The 12,912-nt window shown below is 39.7% G+C and overlaps 1 protein-coding gene across 6 annotated transcripts in view; it reads right to left on the bottom strand.

Moving 5' to 3' along the window:
* LOC140474277 (kelch-like protein 5) overlaps positions 1-8,765 on the bottom strand; it is a 150,093-nt gene extending 141,328 nt beyond the window's left edge. For 2 of the 6 annotated variants that reach the window (XM_072567700.1, XM_072567728.1), the window contains exon 1: positions 8,610-8,765. The gene's annotated coding sequence lies outside the window, so the exon portion shown is untranslated. The other 4 variants (XM_072567713.1, XM_072567735.1, XM_072567720.1 and 1 more) reach the window with 2 other exon arrangements.
* Between the last annotated feature and the right edge of the window lie 4,147 nt (positions 8,766-12,912).

Genomic DNA, 12,912 nt, shown 5'->3' with positions numbered 1-12,912 from the left:
GGCATAGGGTTAAGGTGAGAGGAGGAAAAGTTTAAGGAGATGTGAGAGGCAAGTTTTTTTCAAGCAGAGGGTGGTAGGTGCCTGGAACATTGCCCGGGGAGGTGGTAGAAGCAGATACAATAGCAATATTTAAGAGGAATTAGAGGGATATGAACCACTTACAAGAAGATGGCATTAATTTAGAATTGCATCATGATCAACTCAGACATCATGGGTTGAAGAGCCTGTTCCTGTGCTTCAATATTCTGAGCTGTCTGAGTCCATGAGACTTAAATTCAGTGTGGATTTGAGGGGGGAAAATGCAGCTGGAAGTTTGCCCAGTTTGAAATTAGGAGGACAAATCCTTCAGTGGTTGTTGCAGTGAAAGATAATTAACATCATAGTGGTGGTAGCGGTAAACAACCTGGGAGATTTGATTAGTTTAGAGCTAAAGGAAGAAATCTACAGTAACTCACATTGCGAAAACCAGCAACTAGCTTGGGGAATACAGTGAAGCCTAATTTTGAGAAGAGTCTACAGTTGCTTTAAAGAGAATTTGGAGGATTACTTCGTGAAAATTTCTATTTAAATGTTGGCAGTCCCAAGAAGTTTGGAGCAGTAAGATTCAATACTCTAATAACTGGGTCCCAGAGCATAAATGCATCTCCAACATCCACAATCTATGACTATCAAATCAGGAGCTTGATTAAATTCTCACTATTTGTCTACATGGGCATATATTGGACAGCCTCCAATTCAGAGATATCTTTCTGACTAAAAGAGGTGAAAATGTTCATCTCCTCCAAAGTACAGTAGTTCATATTAGCTATAGGATGCGCAGTCTCAATTCACCAAGATTATCTAGTCCTACAGATCTCTACATCAAGAAGGATATCAATAGCTATGCTGTAGGAACATCAAGTTTCCTCAAATTCACATGCCATAATTTATTGTCATTGTAAGAGCACCTTCAGCACACAGACAAGAGTGATTAAAGAAGGCAATTTATCAAGTTCTTCCATTCTGGATGGTCAATAAAATGTAAAATACACCTTTAAGGCAGCCATATAAATCTGCATATTACCAAATGGGCCCTACTCATCAAAAGGTGAGCATGAAATTGATTTTCAATAAACTGGAGCATTTTCTTATTGATACTTTCTGACCAAAGGAAACTATAATCCTCCATATCATCCAGAAACAAATGAATAATATCATATACTAACTTAGTTTTTAAAAACATGGTATAGGGTGGTAGTGCATTTAGCAACATTCCAGACGCTTTCAAAAATAGCTAAGTCATAACTTTATCAAATATCAAGTGAAAATCATGAATACATGCAGTGTATCAATACCTATCAAAGGAATTATTTACTGCACAACCTAGAAGTTAGATAAAAATATCTTCTTTGTCAACCATGACCAGAAGTTACATAATGATCCACATATTGTTAAATAAAGGTCTAACCATTCTACAGAGATTGGAAGGAAAACACAGAATTTTCATTTCAATGTTATCAGCAAGAGAAAAGCATTATTATAGTTGCCTTGAGTCTTTCCAAAGCAGAATGCACTCATCACTGGAAAGATTAAAGTTGAAAGAAAAATCAGCTGCAAGGTCTTTTCAAAATCTTAACGCCAATGACAGCCTTATAAGTGTAGGGGTAAGTGCTCAGCAGCTATAGGCTTAAATCTTTCAGTTTCCATAGCAATCAAAACTGCTCAGGTCTTTAAAGACATAGTATTTTTAGTATCTATAAATATCAGTACAAAAAAAGCATATGGTCCAAATGGTGTGTAAGCAAAGTTGTACTTTTGGAAACAAAGCTATTAGCTAATTTAACTAAGCTCAGTACTGAGTCAGCAAATGTTTTTACAATTTATTTTGGGAAGCAATTTATTTTGTTCATAATTAGTATTTTTTTTGCCCTCTGCTTCAGTTTTTAAAATAGCACTGGGAAATGTGTGGTACATGTACATATACATATATACTAGGAGAAAGTGAGGACTGCATACATACATATACTGAATTAGGCATTGTATGAGGCCAGTTAGCCCTTTAAAGATTCTCCGCCATTAGACATGATAGTGGCTGATTGGATTATTGCCTCAATATCACTTTCTTCTTTAGCCGGATAGCTCTCGACTGTCTTGTAATTCACTGACATGTTGGACAGAGGATCAGCTTTCTGCTTCACTTTACAATGAGCTCTCATTTTCACTTACACTGCTCTTCAGTAACTTTCAACAGCATCTTCCAAAATAAAAGAATAACATAGCAGACACATAGGAACACCACCACCAGTAAGTTTCTTAACAGCCAAAAAACCATCGTGACTAGGAGCTATATTACTGCCTGTTCATCTTATCAAAAGTCTGTAACATTCTCCCTAACAGCATAGTGGGCGTATCTACATTGCATGGACTGCAGCCATTCAAAGTGGCTCATCACCATCTGTTCAAGGCCAATAAATACTGGACTTGCCAACAATGTTCACATCCCACAAACAAAATTAAGTCTCAAAACTTGTGCCAATTGCAGGGTTATCCAATTTGATTGCTCCCCAGCTTTTCATTTTCAACTCCATTTCTTTTCAAAAAAATATTTAGAATTTCCCCATTTCTAATTGTTGCCATTTATTTGTATCTGTCTTTCTTTTGACATTGTCAACTACTTTTCTTTTTACTTTCTATTCCAGAGGTCTATCCTCCTCCATTAGCAATGTGAAACAATTCTACATTTTTAATGATGCCTGTTTGATTTCTTAGCTGTCAAGAAACCATCTGTCTGTTAAGCACATGGTCACTTGCAATTTTAAACTACTACCCTTTCACCTATGAGACATTCTGAAATAGAAAGAGCTGAAATCTCCTTCCCAATCATCTGTTTAGTACAACATTGTATTACAGGGAATGGCAGAGAGGATAATTCCTCCTTTTACTACATAGAATGTTTGCTTTAAATATTATTTTATTGGTCAGTTAGCATGCTGACATTCCATATGCACCATTACTGAATAAAGGACAAAGACCTAGAAAATTAATTACTGAAAACAGTAATTGAGAAATTAATGGCACTAAACAAGGTCAAATATGCAGGATTTTAAGATTAATTGGGAACATGGCAGATCCTTCAAACATTACCTTCCATAGATTCTTTTGATTCAAGAGCCATTGTTCAGGTTAGAAAAGTGCATATATTGAATTATAGAATCTGACAGTACAGAAGGAGGCCATTTAAACTATTGTATTTGTACCAGCTCCTGAAACAGCTACCCAGACAGGGCTGGAGGGTGGAACTATCTCCATATCACATTCAAATACATATCCAGCTCTCTTAAGAAACCTCCTAAGGAATCCACCTCAACCACTGTCCCAGGCAGCGCATTCCAAATCCAAACAGCTCCTAGTAGAGAAGGTTTTTTCCCCCATCTCACTCCTAGCTCTCTTGCTGACAATCTTGAAAGTGTAACCCTAGTTACTCACACACCAACTAGTGGAAATAGAATATCCTCCTCTACACTGTCAAAATTGTTCATAATTTTGAATAACTCAATAAGGTCAGCTCTTAATCTTTGCTGATCCGAGGAGAATAAGCCCAATCTGTCAGACCTTTCTTTGCATCTAAAGTGCTTCATTCCTGGTTTCATTCTAGTAAATTATCACTGTACTATTTAAGAAAGTTCAAAGAGAGGACCCAGGGAAATATTGACTAGTTTGCCTAACATCTATCATTGGTAACTCATTATAGAAAACACTGGAAACATTCAGCAGTCTGGCAGCATAAGAAGAAAGCAGAGTTAATGTTTCAAGTCAATGATATTTCAGCACAATGTTAACTTTTCACAAATGCTGCCATATCATTGAACCATGTCCAACATTTTCTGTTTTTATTTCAGATTTCCAGAATTTGCAATATTTTGCTTTGGAAAATTAGACAAGACCATAGTTATGGTAGAGGTACTCAAAATATTGATTTTTTTTTAGCTGATCAGAGAGGTTAAAGCACATGTCATGTCCGATGAACCTGATTGAATTTTTATGAAGAGGTGATGAAAGTACTGCATGAAGGAATGGTAATGTATGCATTTACATCATCTATATAAATTTATAGCAGTTATTCGATAAAGTCCCTCAAAAGTGATTGAAGCAGAAGCTCAAGAAACTGATAGTATATTCGTGATCACGTTTGAAAATTGGCTGAGTGGAAGGAGACAGATGTTGGGGAGAGTAAGGTAGATATTCTAATTAATAGGATTCAAATAGTAGTGTTCTGCGAGAATCGGACCTGAGGCCTTAACTACCCACTATTTATAAACAACAGATTGGAATAGAAAGCTGCAAATTCAAACTTGCTTATGACACAATGTAATTTTATACTTCAATATACTGTACAAAGACATACTGATAAATATTAAGGGACTGAGCAAACTAACTGCAAATGGATTTTAATGCAGGAAAACATGATATCATTCACAAAACAAGATATACCTAGGTATTTTTTAAATGGTGAAAAGCTAGAATCAGTGGATTTTCAAGAGCGACTTGGGGGTCCAAGTACATGAATCATTAATAATCATGAGCAAGTATAGAAAGTTATCAACTGGCTATTGGAATGATAGCATTTGGCTTTTAGAACTTAGAAGTTATGATAGAGCTATACAAAGCTGTGGTCAGGCCACAAGTACTATGAGAAATCCTGGGCATCACAACAAGGAAGGATACACTAGATTTACGAGAATGACACATGAATTCCAAAAGTTAAATTAGACTGATTACATAAATGAGAGTTATCGTCCCTGAAATTCAGAAGGTTAACGAATTATTTAATCAAGGCTTGCAATATTTCCAAAGAGAACAGATATGGCAGAATAGGAGAAATTATTGCCATTAGCTAGAGAGTCACAGGCCTCCAGCCTGAAAACAACCCTCCACCACCATGGTCTTCAACCTTTGAGCCAGTTCTGTATCCAAATGGCTAATTCTCCCTTTATTCTGTGAGAACTAACCTTGCTAACCAGTCTCCCATGGGGAACCTTGTCGAACGCCTTACTGAAATACATATAGTTCACATCTAACACTCTGCCCTCAATCCTCTTTATTACTTCCTCAAAAAAACTCAACCAAGTTTGTGAGACATGATTTCCCACGCACAAAGCCATGTTGACTATCCCGAATCAGTCCTTGCCTTTCCAAATACATGTACATCCTGCCCCTCAGGATTCCCTCCAACAACTTGCCCACCACCGACGTCAAGCTCACTGGTCTATAGTTCCCTGGCTTGTCCTTACTACCCTTCTTAAAGAGTGGCACCATGTTAGCCAATCTTCAGTCTTCCGGCACCTCACCTGCGACTATCGATGATACAAATATCTCAGCAAGAGGCCCAGCAATCACTTCTCTAGCCTCCCAAGAGTCAAAATTACCTTTAAATGTAAATGTTACCAAGATTTAGTCAGCACTGGAAACTTTCCAACATGCATATCAAGAGTCTCAAGTTTTCTTTAAAAGCTCAGACAAAAAAAAGACAGAAAACGCTGATGTACAACCATCAGAAGAGCAAAATGAACTAGAAAATAAAAGAAATAACATGAAACTCTGTTGGGGATTAGTCTCTCATTTCTGCTGTTAGCTTGCCAATCAAGAATGACCTAGATGTTATAGAAAGACTATCAGAAATGTTCAGCATGTAAGTGTTTGAAGTTCGATAAAAAAAATCAGCCACTTAAAAATATTGATGGAATTAGTGCAATTCCAATGAAATTGAATCTGTCAGGGCTGCAATTTCCTTTTTGCAAAGGCAATTATAATTTGTCAAAAAGCAGCCAGCCAATTGTTTGCATGCCTGCACAAACAGGCTTCAGAATAAGACTCAATAAAGTGTATTCTTTGTTGGAAGTACTGTAATCTGGCACCAAACTCTAGGTCTACAGGGCAGTAGTGCTATCTGTCGTTCTGTAAGCATCCAAGTCATATGATCTGGTCATATGTCATTTTCTGTACATACCATCAGAGAAATATCACCAGCAATTCCCGCATAAAATCTCTCAGGCCAACACTCCCAGCATTATCATAATCAGGGCCTCAATTAGCTGTGTTGTGTAGGGCCTCAATTCTCTACACTGCCTCTCACAAGACTTTCAAAATGTCTTAACCCAGACCTTTGTCACAGCAAGCCTTTACATCAAAAGGCACAGAAAACACTTCAAGGATGTCCTCAAACCCTCCATGAAAATATGTAATATCCCCAGTGACTCATGGAAATCTCCTGCCTTATACTCCCCAACGGAAGATGAGGATGCCGACCATCTTGAGTATCTCTGATAAGTCTAGTTGGAGAGCAAGTGCAAACAGTGAAAGAAGCATGCAAAATGAGAATATCCCACCCAACCATCTCTTCAAATACCACCTTTCCCAACAGCAGCAGTTGTGCAAATCAGCTGTGGATAGTTTACTCACGTCAGAATCTATAATTCCAGAGAGAAAGAAAGCCATCTTTGCTCTCAAGGGATTGCCCAAGATGATGGACCATACGTTGTATTTCACACCAAAGAATATTTTTTGAATGTATCCCAGAGTTTAAAAAATGAACATCTCCCTGCCAGCTTGTTGGGGTGGGGTCTACCTAAAGTTAGTAAGGCTACACTTGGTTAAGACCATAGAAGAATAACATCAGCTGAAATTGATAGTGAAATGGAAAAAACAGTATTTACTTTTAATGTACTTAGACATTAAACATCTGAGCGCTGGCATGGGAAACATATCTGTTCTATAAAGAATATAACTGACCAAGCTTCCATGGCCATGATTGCCCATCCATACTATTACATGATAGAGGTGCCAGCGTTGGACTGGGTCGGCAAAGTTAAAAATCTCAGAACACCAGGTTATAGTCCAACAGGTTTATTTGGAAGAGCAAGCTTTTGGAGTGCTGTTCCTTCGTCAGGTATATAGTGGGCAGGATCACAGGGCATAGTTTATGGTGAAAGGTCGAAGTGTCGTACAACTGATGCAATGTATTGAACAAACCTAGATTACTGTTAAGTCTTTAATGGGGTGCCGGTTTCAATTGATTAATATGTAAATTGCAGAAATTCTTTCAAGTCACAGTCGATATAATCAAATCAAAACCTACATCCTCATTCTAATTGATTAAAAAATTAACAGCACTCTAGGTTTGTCTAATACATCACATCAGTTTGTATGGCACTTTGAACTTTTACTGTAAACTCTGTATCCTATGATCCTGCCCCACTCGCTAACTCATGAGGGAGCAGCACTCCGAAAGCTTGTACTTCCAAATAAGCCCGTTGGACTATAACCTGGGTGTTGCATGCTAATGTAACCCATACAAAATTATTCCAAATATTATTTTGTTAAAAATCAAACAAGGACTAACTTTGTACAGAAAATTAGTTTTTCTCTTCACAATTATATATTTATATCTTCTTTTAAATAAGTACACATATTCTGGCATATTCTCCACCAGTCACTTGTATAACAACTACATAGCTCAGTTACTGTCTCCTTGACTTGTCCGACCTGCCTATCTTCTTTTCCACATATCCACTCCACCCTCTTCTCTTTGACCTATCACCTTCATCCCCTCCCCCACTCACCCATTGTACTCTATGCTACTCTCTCCCCACTCCCACCCTCCTCTAGCTTATCTCTCCATGCTGCAGGCTCACTGCCTTTATTCCTGATGAAGGGCTTTTGCCCGAAACGTTGATTTCGCTGCTCGTTGGATGCTGCCTGAACTTCTGTGCTCTTCCAGCACCACTAATCCTGTATAACAACTACCAACCACCTAAGCGAAATATCATTATGATTTCACTATCTTGCATTTTTATATCAGATTGGCAGCATCTTATTTTTGATTATGAATGACTCGATGCCCTGAAGTACAATTAGCATCGGTTAGAGCCGGGCTAACAGTTACCTCAGGAGTTACAAACAGAAACTAAGAGTCACTGCATTAGCGACAGCAGAACACAATTTATAACCATTTTTGCTATAGGACTCCTACGGTTGTTTAAAAAAAATGTTTGATCACTGAGGTCTTTGACTCTGGAAGGTGTTAGGGAAATTGAAATGGCGAGTAATCTGATTTGGGTTGAGATGCTGCAAGTATGGACTTGGGTTGAGATGTTGCAGGTTTGAGGTGTGATGCTGGTTCAGGTTGGGTTGAAGTTGGGTTCGGCAGAACTGCTGCAAGACTCGGATAAGTTCCTGCAAGGTTTGGTTGTGTTCGGGGGTTCAGTTGCTGCAGGGTGACAAGGGCATGCCTCTAGGTAGGAATACACCAACGTTGGGCTGAGTACCTGACTTGGACGGAGATGCTGCACCGCTATAGTCCTGGTCAGCGAAGTGTGTCCCGCCCTAATCGCGAACTGTCGAACTCTTACATTCCAACAGAGACAAATACATTTCAAAACAGGTCAGTGAACACATACTTCAATCCGCACGCAGCAAACAGCAGCATAGGGGATAATTCCGACTTTAACTGATACGTCCCATTTAAACTCGCCCAAAGTCAAAATTACTCCCGCACCTCGCCCAACTTTTGCCCCTCCCCACTCCCATTTCCCTCATACTGAGCGTCAGCCGCCGACGTCCCGTGCACTCACCGCGCTTACGTCATGCACTTAGCAACGGCCGTGGACTGCGGGATCGGCCGTTTCGTTTTGGACCGTTGGAAAACACGTTCAAATCCGCCGCATCCAGCAAAAGCCAAACTCGGCGACTCACGGCACCCGCCGCTCACTTCCGCCGCTGCTCCTGCGCTGACGTATGGCCGCAGCTTCGTGCGCGCGTGCGTATTCAGTAAAAAGGACACTGCCGTTTGGTGATTAACTGAAGAGTTATGTAGAAAATAGGAATCGCAGTGATTGATTGTCTCATCTTAAATGCAATAAGTCTCACTCAGAGCCTATGTGGCTGTACATTTTTGGCAGGATTGTGATCCATCACTTTTGATATACATCAATACACTTCAACATTTTCGAAATACCTTCAAATACATAGGATTAAGTAAATATACGGAAAAATAGGTAATTTGGATCACAAACTTAGCGCCACAGTTAATGATATTAAACCTTATTGTATGTGCTGTTTCAACTTTTCAACCAGTGGGAACAGGTTATTGGAGCTAAACGAGAACCAATATGTTTGTACCAAAGGAAATTTGAGGGCAAGAACTAGCTGTTTGGTTAGTGAAATGGTGAGCAGTTGTTGATGACAAAGGCCAACAACTATGAGCCTGGCTCCCAGTGAGCTGAACAGCTTGTGGGTGTGAACAAGATGGCCAGAAGTGTTCGGACCTCTGAAAGGGGAGGGAGTGTCCTTGTGTCTGGTTTAAAAACAAGACTTAAAGCTTGAAGAAAGACAAGTTTACTTTCCCCTTACCAGTTGATATAAGCTATTGTTTTTAACCAATAAGTCAAAGAGTATATAAAGTTGTGAACCAGTCACCCAGTGCCTCCTGCGGGCAAATTACCTGGAAGATAGAGATGGAGGAGCAGCCAAAAGGACTATTTCAGCAAGCATTGTGAATAGAAACCATTAAACTGCATTCTTAATATTTCTCTCTATCCATAACAACAATGTTTTTGGGTCTGTCTGCATGTATGTAGAAGAGGTTTTGCAAGAAATGTAGGGTTTTAATACAGTAATACTGTATAAAGGCATATGGCATGGAAACAGACTTTTCAGTCCAAGCCGAACATAATCCCGAACTAGTCCCACCTGTCTGCTTCTGGCCCATATCCCTCCAAGCCTTTCCTATTCATGTATCTATCCAAATTCTTTTAAATGATGTAATTGTACCCACTGTTGACAGTTCATATTTATCTGTATCCAGAGTATCTGTTTGTAATAGTATTTTTTTGTTAAGTACAGAAACCTGGCCTTTCTGTATATATACCTTTTTATATCCAATGATTAAAACTGCATGCAATACTGTGTGATCTACACCAATGTTGGCTACAAGTTTATCATAACTTTCCTCACTTTCAATTCTATCTTTCTAGAGACAAGCCTTGTGCTTGGTCTACTTGTTTTATGACATTGCTTAACTTTGGCACCATTTTTGGTGATTGCAGTATTTGCACTCTGAAGTCCCTTTGGTCCTCCACTGCAACTGGATTAGTACTTTCTAAGTAGCAATTTGTACTATCTCACAGTTATCTATGTTGAACTTATGTTACAAATGTGTTTATTAAGATTGTTATGTTTAAACTATCCCCTTAAGGTAAAATGGAATAAACGGAATTCTGCATAGCTGTGGAGACACTGCAAAGCATCCAAAATAACAAATGCATGCTGGATCCAGACGTTCCATCACCATATCTGGCAGGAGCTATCTTTACGAGTGATTATAGCAATGTTTCAGCCCTGGCCAGGCCTCCACATATGGAACCAAATTTAAGAGAGCCATCTCGACTCTATGCTGAGTTCATATGGACCTTATTTCTGCTGTAACACATGTCTTATTCCACAGTTAGGTTTTGCAAATCTTTAGAATTGTCGTAGGCATTCCTGAAGGATGGCTAATGCCTGTAGAATGATTAAATTGACATGATCTAGAGCAACTTAGCAGGCTACTGTGGAACAGAGTTAATGTCCACGGAACTTTAAAAACGTCCACATGCACTCCCCATTATCAGCCCAGGATGGCAGGCTAGTTTGGAATTTGGGCCAGATGACTCGGGGAAAAATTGAGAAGGCTGCAGTATTCTGAAGCAAGCTAACCTAAGCAGAAAAAACTGTCTCCAGCATATGGCACTTTGACCTAAGGTTAAAATGAAAGAATAAAATATAAAATATTTCCCCAGTTTACATGCCCTCTCACTCCTTCTCACCCCACATGCTCCCTGTGCCTTATCTATTGAAACCTCTGCCACATAATGCTCTTTATGCATTCTCCATAATTCTTTACACTCCCTATGCCACCCTAAATCCCTTGACCCTCCCCAATCCATTCATGCCCATATGCTAACTTAGTGTCAATGAATAGTTCCATCTTTCCCCCTTCCTCTATTGTTAACTTGGCAAGTATCCACTAGTAGGCAAAAGTGAGGACTGCAGATGCTGGAAACCAGAGTTTAGATCAGAGCGGTGCTGGAAAAGCACAGCTGGTCAGGCAGCATCCGAGGAGCAGGAAAATCGATGTTTCGGGCAAAAGCCCTTCATCAGGAATTGAGCCCTTCCTGATGAAGGGCTTTTGCTTGAAGTATCCACTAGTACCCATGCACACTTTTAATATTGTGTTAATAGGTATTTGGGCATTCATTTTATTTCTTCTCATCTTTGATCCTGAAGCCTGCCAATGGTGGGCTCTAGCTGAATTGATTTAGAGAATTTAAGAAAAAAAGAGGTATTGAGTTGGGATTCATGAATGACCACTGAGTTGTCATCCGGAACACAAGGGTCAATGGGGTTAGGTGGAAGGCCTGGGCTGTCATGCAGAGTATGAGGAGCCATTTGGCAGTGGGGTGAGGTACATGGATAGCTGTGGGGGGTAGGTAGAACCATAGATGGGCGCATGGTTGCCATGAGATGTCATGAAGGGTTATGGAGAGTGGGTGGCAGCCACAGTCCTTTAATAGTTAAGGAAACAACTAGGATAATGTCTCTTGAGAACAGAGGCAAGCATTTTAAATAACATGGTTTCGCACTTGGAACTCCTATGACTGCTTCTGGATTGCGTCGAGAGGTGGTGACCACACCTGCTCCTCCTCACCCCAAGAACGAAAATTCAACTATTCAGGATATTTTCTCCTAAGGTGCTATGGTAAGCTTGGAAATTTTACAACTCTCATTACATGAATGTGAAGTGGAAATCCAGGCCTCTGTCTGAAGAGAGGTCTTGCAAAGAGAAGTCAGCTGCCAGTATAGTCAGCAGAAAGGAAGGCGTCATCTTTCCATGGACTACCAGGCAGAATATAGGAGGGAATATGCTGTCTGATCAAAGAGACAATCCAAGGATAATAGAATGAATTACTGGCAGTAAGGAGCTTATTGTGGCAGTCAGTTCTTGTTAATGATCAATTGATGTTATGACTCAGCAAAATGTGGAGAAGCAAACCTATTGGAAATTAGGAGTGAAGTTTAACTGCTTGCTATAAATGCTGTAATTCTGCAGCCATTGGGCAGTGATGTATAACTGCCATGGGGTTTTGCATTGTGTTAAAAATTAAAAATTACCTTTTCTGCAGTTTAGAGCATTAGTGGCCTACTTGGGGCTTATAAATATTGCTTTTAGAATGTTAATTACTGAAAAAAATTAAAACTTGAAATTTTGTCTTGCAATTCCAAAAGGATTTTACAGGATTTTTAAAAATTCATCCAGGTGTTGGTGGTTGCTGACTGTGCCAGCATTTACTGCCCATCCTTAGTTGCCCTTGATTGGGTAGTAGTTTCAGCTGCTTTCAGCTGCCGCAGTCCATTTAGTGAAATTTCATGTAGACTGTCACTGGGAAAGAAGTTCCAGAATATTGAACCAGCGATAGTGAAGGAACAGTGATATATTTCAAGTCAGGATACTGAATTTGAGAGGAACTCGCAGGTGACAGTGTTGGCTATATCTTCTGCCTTGTCCTGCTAGATGGTAGCATTTGTGTGTTTGGAGGGTGCTCTCTGGGGAACCTTGTTGAATTTATCTTGTAGATGGTATACACAGCTGCTAGTAGTGGAAGGAGTGAATGTTTGAGGATGTTGTACCAATCAAGCTGGCTGCTTTTGTTCTGGCTAATGTCAAGTGTCCTGAATAGAGTCTTGAATATTATTTGAGCTGCACTCAATCAGACAAGTGGGGAATATTCCATCACACTCCAAAATTGTACTTTGATGGTGGACAAGTTTTGGGAGTCAGGAGGTGAGGTTCTTGCTGCAGTATTCTGAGCTCCTTACATGATCTGTAGAGGTAACCTC

Source organism: Chiloscyllium punctatum, chromosome 1, assembly GCF_047496795.1.
Source record: "Chiloscyllium punctatum isolate Juve2018m chromosome 1, sChiPun1.3, whole genome shotgun sequence".
In the NCBI taxonomy this organism is placed as follows: Eukaryota; Metazoa; Chordata; class Chondrichthyes; order Orectolobiformes; family Hemiscylliidae; genus Chiloscyllium; species Chiloscyllium punctatum.
Note: the sequence above shows the minus strand (reverse complement) of the source record. Positions and strands in the feature narration are given on the sequence as shown.